Source organism: Anomaloglossus baeobatrachus, chromosome 7 (assembly GCF_048569485.1).
Source record: "Anomaloglossus baeobatrachus isolate aAnoBae1 chromosome 7, aAnoBae1.hap1, whole genome shotgun sequence".
In the NCBI taxonomy this organism is placed as follows: Eukaryota; Metazoa; Chordata; class Amphibia; order Anura; family Aromobatidae; genus Anomaloglossus; species Anomaloglossus baeobatrachus.
The window spans coordinates 167,060,217-167,070,243 of NC_134359.1; positions in this window are offsets into that span (position 1 = coordinate 167,060,217).

A 10,027-nucleotide genomic window follows, 5' to 3' on the forward strand; every position below is an offset into this window, starting at 1 on the left:
CAGTTTTATGATTTTGTGTGCTTGTTACCTGACTACTTTTCCTGCTTGCTGTTTATGTACCTTGTTGGCCGATCCGCATTTCACCTCTGCTTGTTTTCTGATTAAGTCCTGGCCGTCCCATTCTGTTCCTGTTCCTCAATTAATGTTTTGACCCTGCCTGACTACTATTCTCTGGAACTGCAGCCTTCCACAGGTATTGATCACCTTGGGCCCTGTGAAATTCCTAATCCCTGTATAGGGGTTAAAGGGTTTCAGGGTTCTAGGGGTCCTGCTTGGTGAGTGGCTTCCCTCTAGCCTATCATTTACAGCCCATCTGAGTGTGTGGATCAAGGAAGGCGTTACACCGTGCTCTTTGCAGAAGGCCATGTGGGCCAGGATAGTGCTTTAAAAATTGCTGGACAACCAGGTTCAACACGTGAGACACACAAGGCACGTGTGTCACATTGTCACAGCGAAGGGCCGCACCCATGTTTGCATCATTGTCGCACCCGGCCTTCCCTGGCTGCTGGTTGAGTAGAGACAACCATTGATGAAACTCGGTCTCCAGAGCTAACCGTCCACAACTTCTCAGCGGTGTGACTCACATTTCCCATACATTTCAAAGTAAACATTTGACCACCTGATGGCCTTGAGCTCTGCTGCCAGCATAGTAAGGAGGTGTGTGGTATTCCTTGTGCGCAGTTACAAGGAAGGGTGGCCTGACCACACAGGGTTTGGGCCAAGGTGGAGGACCCACAAGAGGTTGAAGAGGCAGAAGCAGTGTATTAACTTCTACATACAGAAGAAGGATTGACACAACTCGTGGGGACGGCAAGACTTGTACAGCAGACCCTTCTCCATCTCTCCCCACAGTAACCCATTGCCCAGTCAGCGACATGTAACGCCCCTGTCCATGCTTACTGGTCCAAGTATCTGTGTTGAAATGCACCCTGTCACACACAGAGTTTCTCAAGGAATCGGTGATGTTTAGTGCGACATGCTGGTGAAGCGCGTGCACGCCTTTGTTGGAGAAGGAGTGGCGCCTGGGCATCGGCTCTTGGGGCACTGCGATGGGCATAAGGTCTCGAAAATCCTCGGTTAAAAAGGTTGGAAAGGCAGCATTTTGGTAGCCAACAGTTTGCAGATGCTGAAAGTCAACCTCCAAGCCATGTCATGCCCTTCTAAAAGCATGTAAAACACAGCGAGGGGACTCCAACCACAGTCTCCCTCGTTTCCACTAACTGGGCCACACACACACCACTTGACTGGCATCAGTTGACCCCCCTTTTGAAAAAGAAAAAGATGCTTTGCATGAAGCACTCTCAAAAATACGCGTGCCTTTCCCGTCCCCTGGCTGACCCAGGGGAAGAAAAGTCCTCTGAGAGCCATGACTTGTTCATCTTGGTTCTTTTAGAAACACAGCGAGGGGCTCCAACCACAGTCTCCCTCGTTGCCACTAATTGGGCCACACACACCCCACTTGACTGGCATCAGTTGACCCAATTTTCAAAATGAAAAAGATGCTTTGCATGAAGCACTCTCAAAAATACGCATGCCTTTCCCGTCCCCTGGCTGACCCAGGGGAAGAAAAGTCCTCTGAGAGCCATGACTTGTTCATCTTGGTTCTTTTAGAAACACAGCGAGGGGACTCCAACCACAGTCTCCCTCGTTGCCACTAATTGGGCCACACACACCCCACTTGACTGGCATCAGTTGACCCAATTTTCAAGATGAAAAAGATGCTTTGCATGAAGCACTCTCAAAAATACGCGTGCCTTTCCCGTCCCCTGGCTGACCCAGGGGAAGAAAAGTCCTCTGAGAGCCATGATTTGTTCATCTTGGTTCTTTTAGAAACACAGCGAGGGGACTCCAACCACAGTCTCCCTCGTTTCCACTAATTGGGCCACACACACCCCACTTTGCTGGCATCAGTTGACCCAATTTTCAAGATGAAAAAGATGCTTTGCATGAAGCACTCTCAAAAATACGCGTGCCTTTCCCGTCCCCTGGCTGACCCAGGGGAAGAAAAGTCCTCTGAGAGACATGATTTGTTCATTTTGGTTCTTTTAGAAACACAGCGAGGGGACTCCAACCACAGTCTCCCTCATTTCCACTAATTGGGCCACACACACCCCACTTGACTGGCATCAGTTGACCCAATTTTCAAGATGAAAAAGATGCTTTGCATGAAGCACTCTCAAAAATACGCGTGCCTTTCCCGTCCCCTGGCTGACCCAGGGGAAGAAAAGTCCTCTGAAAGCCATGACTTGTTCATCTTGGTTCTTTTAGAAACACAGCGAGGGGACTCCAACCACAGTCTCCCTCGTTGCCACTAATTGGGCCACACACACCCCACTTGACTGGCATCAGTTGACCCAATTTTCAAAATGAAAAAGATGCTTTTCATGAAGCACTCTCAAAAATACGCGTGCCTTTCCCGTCCCCTGGCTGACCCAGGGGAAGAAAAGTCCTCTGAGAGCCATGACTTGTTCATCTTGGTTCTTTTAGAAACACAGCGAGGGGACTCCAACCACAGTCTCCCTCATTGCCACTAATTGGGCCACACACACCCCACTTGACTGGCATCAGTTGACCCAATTTTCAGAATGAAAAAGATGCTTTGCATGAAGCACTTTCAAAAATACGCGTGCCTTTCCCGTCCCCTGGCTGACCCAGGGGAAGAAAAGTCCTCTGAGAGCCATGATTTGTTCATTTTGGTTCTTTTAGAAACACAGCGAGGGGACTCCAACCACAGTCTCCCTCGTTTCCACTAATTGGGCCACACACACCTCACTTGACTGGCATCAGTTGACCCAATTTTCAAGATGAAAAAGATGCTTTGCATGAAGCACTCTCAAAAATACGCGTGCCTTTCCCGTCCCCTGGCTGACCCAGGGGAAGAAAAGTCCTCTGAGAGCCATGACTTGTTCATCTTGGTTCTTTTAGAAACACAGCGAGGGGACTCCAACCACAGTCTCCCTCGTTTCCACTAATTGGGCCACACACACCCCACTTGACTGGCATCAGTTGACCCAATTTTCAAGATGAAAAAGATGCTTTGCATGAAGCACTCTCAAAAATACGCGTGCCTTTCCCGTCCCCTGGCTGACCCAGGAGAAGAAAAGTCCTCTGAGAGCCATGACTTGTTCATCTTGGTTCTTTTAGAAACACAGCGAGGGGACTCCAACCACAGTCTCCCTCGTTGCCACTAATTGGGCCACACACACCCCACTTGACTGGCATCAGTTGACCCAATTTTCAAGATGAAAAAGATGCTTTGCATGAAGCACTCTCAAAAATACGCGTGCCTTTCCCATCCCTTGGCTGACCCAGGGGAAGAAAAGTCCTCTGAGAGCCATGACTTGTTCATCTTGGTTCTTTTAGAAACACAGCGAGGGGACTCCAACCACAGTCTCCCTCATTGCCACTAATTGGGCCACACACACCCCACTTGACTGGCATCAGTTGACCCAATTTTCAGAATGAAAAAGATGCTTTGCATGAAGCACTTTCAAAAATACGCGTGCCTTTCCCGTCCCCTGGCTGACCCAGGGGAAGAAAAGTCCTCTGAGAGCCATGATTTGTTCATTTTGGTTCTTTTAGAAACACAGCGAGGGGACTCCAACCACAGTCTCCCTCGTTTCCACTAATTGGGCCACACACACCTCACTTGACTGGCATCAGTGACCCAATTTTCAAGATGAAAAAGATGCTTTGCATGAAGCACTCTCAAAAATACGCGTGCCTTTCCCGTCCCCTGGCTGACCCAGGGGAAGAAAAGTCCTCTGAGAGCCATGACTTGTTCATCTTGGTTCTTTTAGAAACACAGCGAGGGGACTCCAACCACAGTCTCCCTCGTTGCCACTAATTGGGCCACACACACCCCACTTGACTGGCATCAGTTGACCCAATTTTCAAGATGAAAAAGATGCTTTGCATGAAGCACTCTCAAAAATACGCGTGCCTTTCCCGTCCCCTGGCTGACCAAGGGGAAGAAAAGTCCTCTGAGAGCCATGATTTGTTCATTTTGGTTCTTTTAGAAACACAGCGAGGTGACTCCAACCACAGTCTCCCTCGTTTCCACTAATTGGGCCACACACACCCCACTTGACTGGCATCAGTTGACCCAATTTTCAAGATGAAAAAGATGCTTTGCATTAAGCACTCTCAAAAATACGCGTGCCTTTCCCGTCCCCCTGGCTGACCCAGGGGAAGAAAAGTCCTCTGACAGCCATGTCCACATTGTCAGTGGACAGACACGTGTGCTTATCTGCCAGCAGATCCCCAGCAGCACTGAAGACAGGTTCCGAGAGAATGCTGGCTGCAGGACACGACAAGATCCCCAAGGCGTACGTGTCGAGATCAGGCAATTTATCCAGATTGGAAGCCTAAAATGAGCAGGGCTCAAGTTGCACAGTAATGGCATCGATGTTTCCTTGCATATACTCATATATCTGTGTCTCCTCCTCTTTTTCCTTGTCCAGCTCTTTTGTTTTCGCATGAGTATATGTCCTTGTCACTTTCCCATGTGTTTGTGTTGTGTTGTGAGTTGTTTATCACCTTTGGACACCTTTGAGGGTGTTTTTTAGGTGTTTTTATGTGTTTGTGATTGCCTGCCATTGTTTCCTATGCAGTTCGATTTCGGTTCGTCGAACGTTCGACGAACCGAACTCGAACGGGAGCTCCGTTCGGCGAACCGACCTCGAGCCGAACCGCGACCGGTTCGCTCATCTCTAGTGTGGACAGACGCTTCTGAGATAAAATGATTAGACCACTTTCCCTGGAGACTCTTTCTTGGGGCAGTACCCCATTTCCAAGGGGCAATCTGGGGGTGAACCATCACTCATGGATTTGGAGGAGGCCATGCAGCTAAGAAGAGCGACTACTTTGCATGTTCCTACTGAAATCCGCAAAAAGAAGGGGGTTTGTTTTTTGTGGTAAAAAGGGTCATTTTATTAGAGTCCATCCCTCAGTTCCCAAGTATAAAGGAACATCTGGAAATTGGCTTACCCTTGGTAGTGTGGGGATGGACAATCAGGGTGTGTGTTTGTCTTCCACATGTAATTCTCACTTTGTCCTGACAGCAGAGGTGGTGCTAGAGAGCAGGACGAAGAACATTTCTGTTTGTGGACAGTGGAGAAGAAGTCAGCATGGTGGATGTTCTATTCATGGGCTTACCCGCAGTGTGTTAACTAAACCCATCTCCATCTATATCATTGACTCAGCACTACTTGCTCAGGGATGCCTGAAACAGTTTGACACACCCGCACCAGTGCCTGAGGTGACTCGTTACTGGGCAGTGATTCTGCTCCTGGGGCGCCATGGTGGCGAGACCCGGTTCCGTGACTCCGGCGGTGTCATTTAGCAAATAGGAAGAGGATGATGACAGTTTATTCGTGACACCACCTGTGGTATGTGGAAAATTAGGTGCTGCCGCTGTGGGATGGGAACCTCTGGGGCAGATGGTGATGCAGCTTGGTTAGTGGAGCTCTCCACAGGTAGAGCTGTGCCCCAGGGCAGATGGGGGTAGTAGTGTGACGCCCTGGCAAAACCAGGTAGTCACAGATAGGCCCCTGCACAACACCATCCCCCACTTAGGAAACACACAGCTGACCTGATACCCTAGTCACACCCCCCCTTAGGGAAAGATAGACACACCAGTGGGGGGGACCAGGTGGTTGGACACGCCCACCCAAGGGTCTCGACAGCCCGGGGCGAGAAAACAAGCAGACAAGTTTAGTTGGTAGTTCAAGTTGAGAGGAGTGTGGGCTGGAGCTAAGTGTAGCTCCAGCAGAGAAAATTCAAAGTTGAACGGTACCAGGGTTGGAGCCCCGGTGCCTTTGGCTAGGTGGCAGATGGTGGTCTCTATCACCAGTAGACGGGAAGACGGCTTGGCAGAACCGAGGTGGACCGGGACAGGGTTGTAGCCCGCCAGTACCGACACAGGGAACCGACCCGGAAACCGGAGAACAAAGGGGGTACTCGGACCCTGAAGCCAGGACCGGAAACCAGCGGCCTGGTTAATTAACTGATTGAGGCCAGGATTATAGGTCCTGTCCCACCCAAAGTCCCTCATAGAAGACAACAGCCCACCGATGGGGATAAGACGTCACCGCCAGGGCCCATAGATCCCACGGGCCAGCATCTGCGGGCACGGCTCCTCAGTCCACATTCAGCTGGGAGCGGACTCCTGAGTTCCAGACTAGGAAGTCCACCTTACACAAAGTCAGTGCAGAGGAAAAGGATAGAGACCACCAGCCCGGGTGGTCAATCAAGCAAGTAATCAAGCACCCCCTTGCCGTCGCTATACCCTGCACAGAGACACTAGGTCCCGGGGCAACCATCCCTACCCACAGAGGGGTTAACATCCAGCTGCCACTACATCTCCCCTGGGTGCCCCATAACAGCAGCGGTGGTGTCCCAACTCACCACACACTGTGGGTGGCGTCACGAACTTAATACAGCCTAGCCCGTACATCTACGTTCCCCCATTTATTCGGCGTGTCCGCGAGACCCCCGGGTCCGGAGACCCTCGAGCCACCCCCCTTAGGAGGTCCAGATCCAAGCAGCGGCGGCTGCTGGCACGGGGGCGGCACAGCAGTAGTAGTAGTAGGCAATCACAGGAGGGTTGCTGGACTGAAGGCACAGGAGAATAATGGAGTGACATAGGGATGCAGTCTCAAGGTTTTTACTCACTGTAGCAGGTTGTAAGGTAACCCGACATGCCAGTGACCACCTTTGAAGTGCTGGGGCTTTACTATGATAGGCTCCAGCCAATCCCGGGTAGTTCGGAGGTCGAGTCCGGTGCAACTTTCTTAACTGTACCTTCCCTGGTCGTCTTCCTGCACTTGCTTCACCCTCCTGCCTTGCGCCTTCGCTCACTGAACTCTGTGCCAGTGCCCGTGGACCCTGTGGGGTGGAGTAAAGCTCTATCCTGTGGTCATTTTGGGTCACCTTCCAGCGAATTCATGTGTGGATGTGGCTTGGGTGCTTGAAGTCATCTCAGCTGCTGGTTTTACTAGTGGAGTACGTAGGTTTTTCTCCTCTAGCTTAGGAACTAGTCTACGTGTTGCGACCAAGTCCTTCCACCTGTAGATTATATGTGGAACAAGGCCACGGAAGGTTAACTCCCGTAGTCTCTAGGACCCCTTCTGTCTGTGCCTGGGCCGAGCGGTACCAGCTCCAGGCCTCGGGTCTTCACTCCTCCACCACTCCTCCTTTCCTTCTTTCTCCACACTCCACCACTGACTGAAAGAATCTGTCCCAACTAGTAAGGCTCCACCCCATGGCTTGGCTTCGGGTATAATCACACCCTTGCCATGTTTGATGAGGTGTTACTTAGTGAGTGTGTTGCAGACGGGGGCCGGGCCGCTGCAGAAGCTGCTCGGATCTGGGTTCGTTACTGCGCTCGAGTGGTAGCCGGACCCGGGCTCATACAGCCGTTCGTCCTCACAACCATAGGAAAAGGGTATTTACAGGGGATTGATTTGTCAGTGACGCCACCCGTGGGTTGCAGCGAGAGTTGGTAGCACCGCCGCTGCCTGGTGATGGGACGCCCAGGGCTGATGGAGCAGGGCAGCAGGATGGAATCCCCTCCACGGGTACGGGAGGTGAAGTCCCAGGGCCCAGGTGAGCGGGAGCTGTGGTTGCAGAGAGGGTCATGCAGGGTTGGACCGGGGATAGATGGTGTACTCACAGTTCCAAAGAATTGCACACAAAGTCCAAACCAAAGTGCCAGTGACCGGTCGCTTCCGGTGGGTGTATTGGGGTCCCACACCCGGGTGTAGCAAGCAGGGGCCCCTTCCTCCTGCACTCAGTGTTTGTGTCTTCACTGGGACAACTCCGCTTGGAACGGGGAAGTCCACTCCCGGTACTGTGTATGTTGGGAGCTGTGGCCCGCGAAATCTGACCCTTGGGATCTCTGTGGGTTCTGACGGACACCCTATCGACCACGTTGGGCTTATGTTTCGCTCTCTGGGCTTCTGTAGAACAAGGCCTTAAACCTCGTCCCCGGCTGGTCAAATGACAAGGGGTTTGCAACCTTCCTCGCCATAGGGTCCAGGTACCCCGACTGTGCACGACCTCCGGACTGGATTCCCGCTGTCGGCTCCGGCGGGCTACAACCCTGCCCTGGTCCACTTTAGGTCTCCCGCTACCGGATCTCCATCACCTGTGGTCCTGCCTGCCGTCTGCCACCTTGTCCAGTAGTCCAGGGACTCCAACCCCTGACTCCACTGCACTTCACACTCCTCCACTCTCAACTGTCAGAACAAATATGCTGTGTTCCCACCCCTGACACCTAAGGACCCCTAGGTGGCCGCTCCCATCTGCCTGGTCTCGCCCACTGGTGTGTCCTTATTGTCATGGAAGGTGACTAGGCTTTACTGGCTGGTGTTGTGCACCTGGGTGTGGGTTTTGTGTTGGACTGCCAAGGAACATGGAGTTTTGTACCTGAGAGATTTGTACAACCTCTGTGACTACCTTGCCAGGGCGTCACAAGGGTGTTATGCTTTGCGTGAACCAGTGTTGACCTCCTCTATACCCAGGAAGGAATACCACACCTCTGGATGAGGTGCAGTACCTCTGTAGTGACTGAAGCCTCAGGGGCGCCACAAGTGCATGATATAAAACTGAGGATAGGACCCCTACATTGTGAAGTAATTTCCTGCTATGTCCTGGGAGGTCTTCCCACTTCTATTGTTGTTCCATGGGCGATGGGCTGCGATTTAGTAGCTAAGTACTAACCATTTCGCTAATTATGAATGATTTTATTTTGGCTTGTTAATCATATCTATGATGGATATTATTGCACACATATGAATATAATTGTATTTTTGCTTTACCTGACCCTTGTGATGGTTACTGAGACATAGATAGATGGAAATGTCTATACTGACCTATTATGGGTTTGTTTTAAATTGAATGGTATATGCCTCACCAGGATACATTATAGGATAGCTGAAGTATTATGATTGTGCAAATCCATTAAGGTATTGTGAACTGGTGGCGATAAGTACAGGCTTTGCAATATCATTCACTATAATTTTTGTAGGCCCCTCATCTAGACCAGCAGCACCTTTAGTATCTTGAGTGTGGAGTTAGAAGGGCGAGCCATCGTTCAGTGGGGGCACCATAACGCTATATTAGGGAGCCAACCTCAGGTCAGGAAAGGAGATATTAGGGACTTTGTCCTGGGCCCCTTTCCCTGACCTGTGTGTAGCAATGTGGTTTTTAATATATGCACTTGTTTGTGACTTTGTAGTTTATAATAAGGTTGATTATTATAATGGTGGTTTTTTTCGGTGTGAGGCAACTCCTGGGATATGAAGAGGAATTATGACGGGAAGTCATAATCGCTCTCATCACTCCATGGCAGTGCCCCCCTCCCTTCTTGTCTCAGATGTCCAGCATCTGTGAAGGTGTCACACCTCCAACAGCCATCTCCTGTGATATGGAAATGAGATGATGTGGGAACAATGGACACAGGATGACTCCCTGCCATGACCCTGTAGTAGGGGCTGCTATCTAATTAGCAAGGCTCTGGAACTAGCCAGACAGAACGACTCCAGTAAAAAATGGTTCATATCTCGCAAGCCATATTTCCGATAAATATGGCAACCATAAAAATGGTGTCTCCGCATGCGGACGATGCTGGCACACCCTTTTTATGGGAGCGGGAGCTTGGGAAGTACCCCAGGCGTGAGATCAGCCAATGTGGAACTAGCAGACGAGTCATGAATCCTCTCATTCTGTAGCTAAATTCATAACTGTCACAATGAGAGCATTGGCGTCCGCCTACGACGCTCCCAGGCCAAGTTATGGCCATATTCCATGTTGTGGATTTTGTCCATAACTCCAGCCAGGGGTGGAGCAGTGCTCCCTCTGAGGTCACGAAGGTAGGAGGGGACCTGGATTTGCCCAGGTTGATAACCCTACTTCGGCCATTTTCCAGTGTTCTTTCACTGGGGGTCACGTGCAGGAAACATCTGTGGGAGTTCCTAGAAACCTGGTCTACAGCGCCCCCCTGTGGCCAGACGCACAAGGTAAC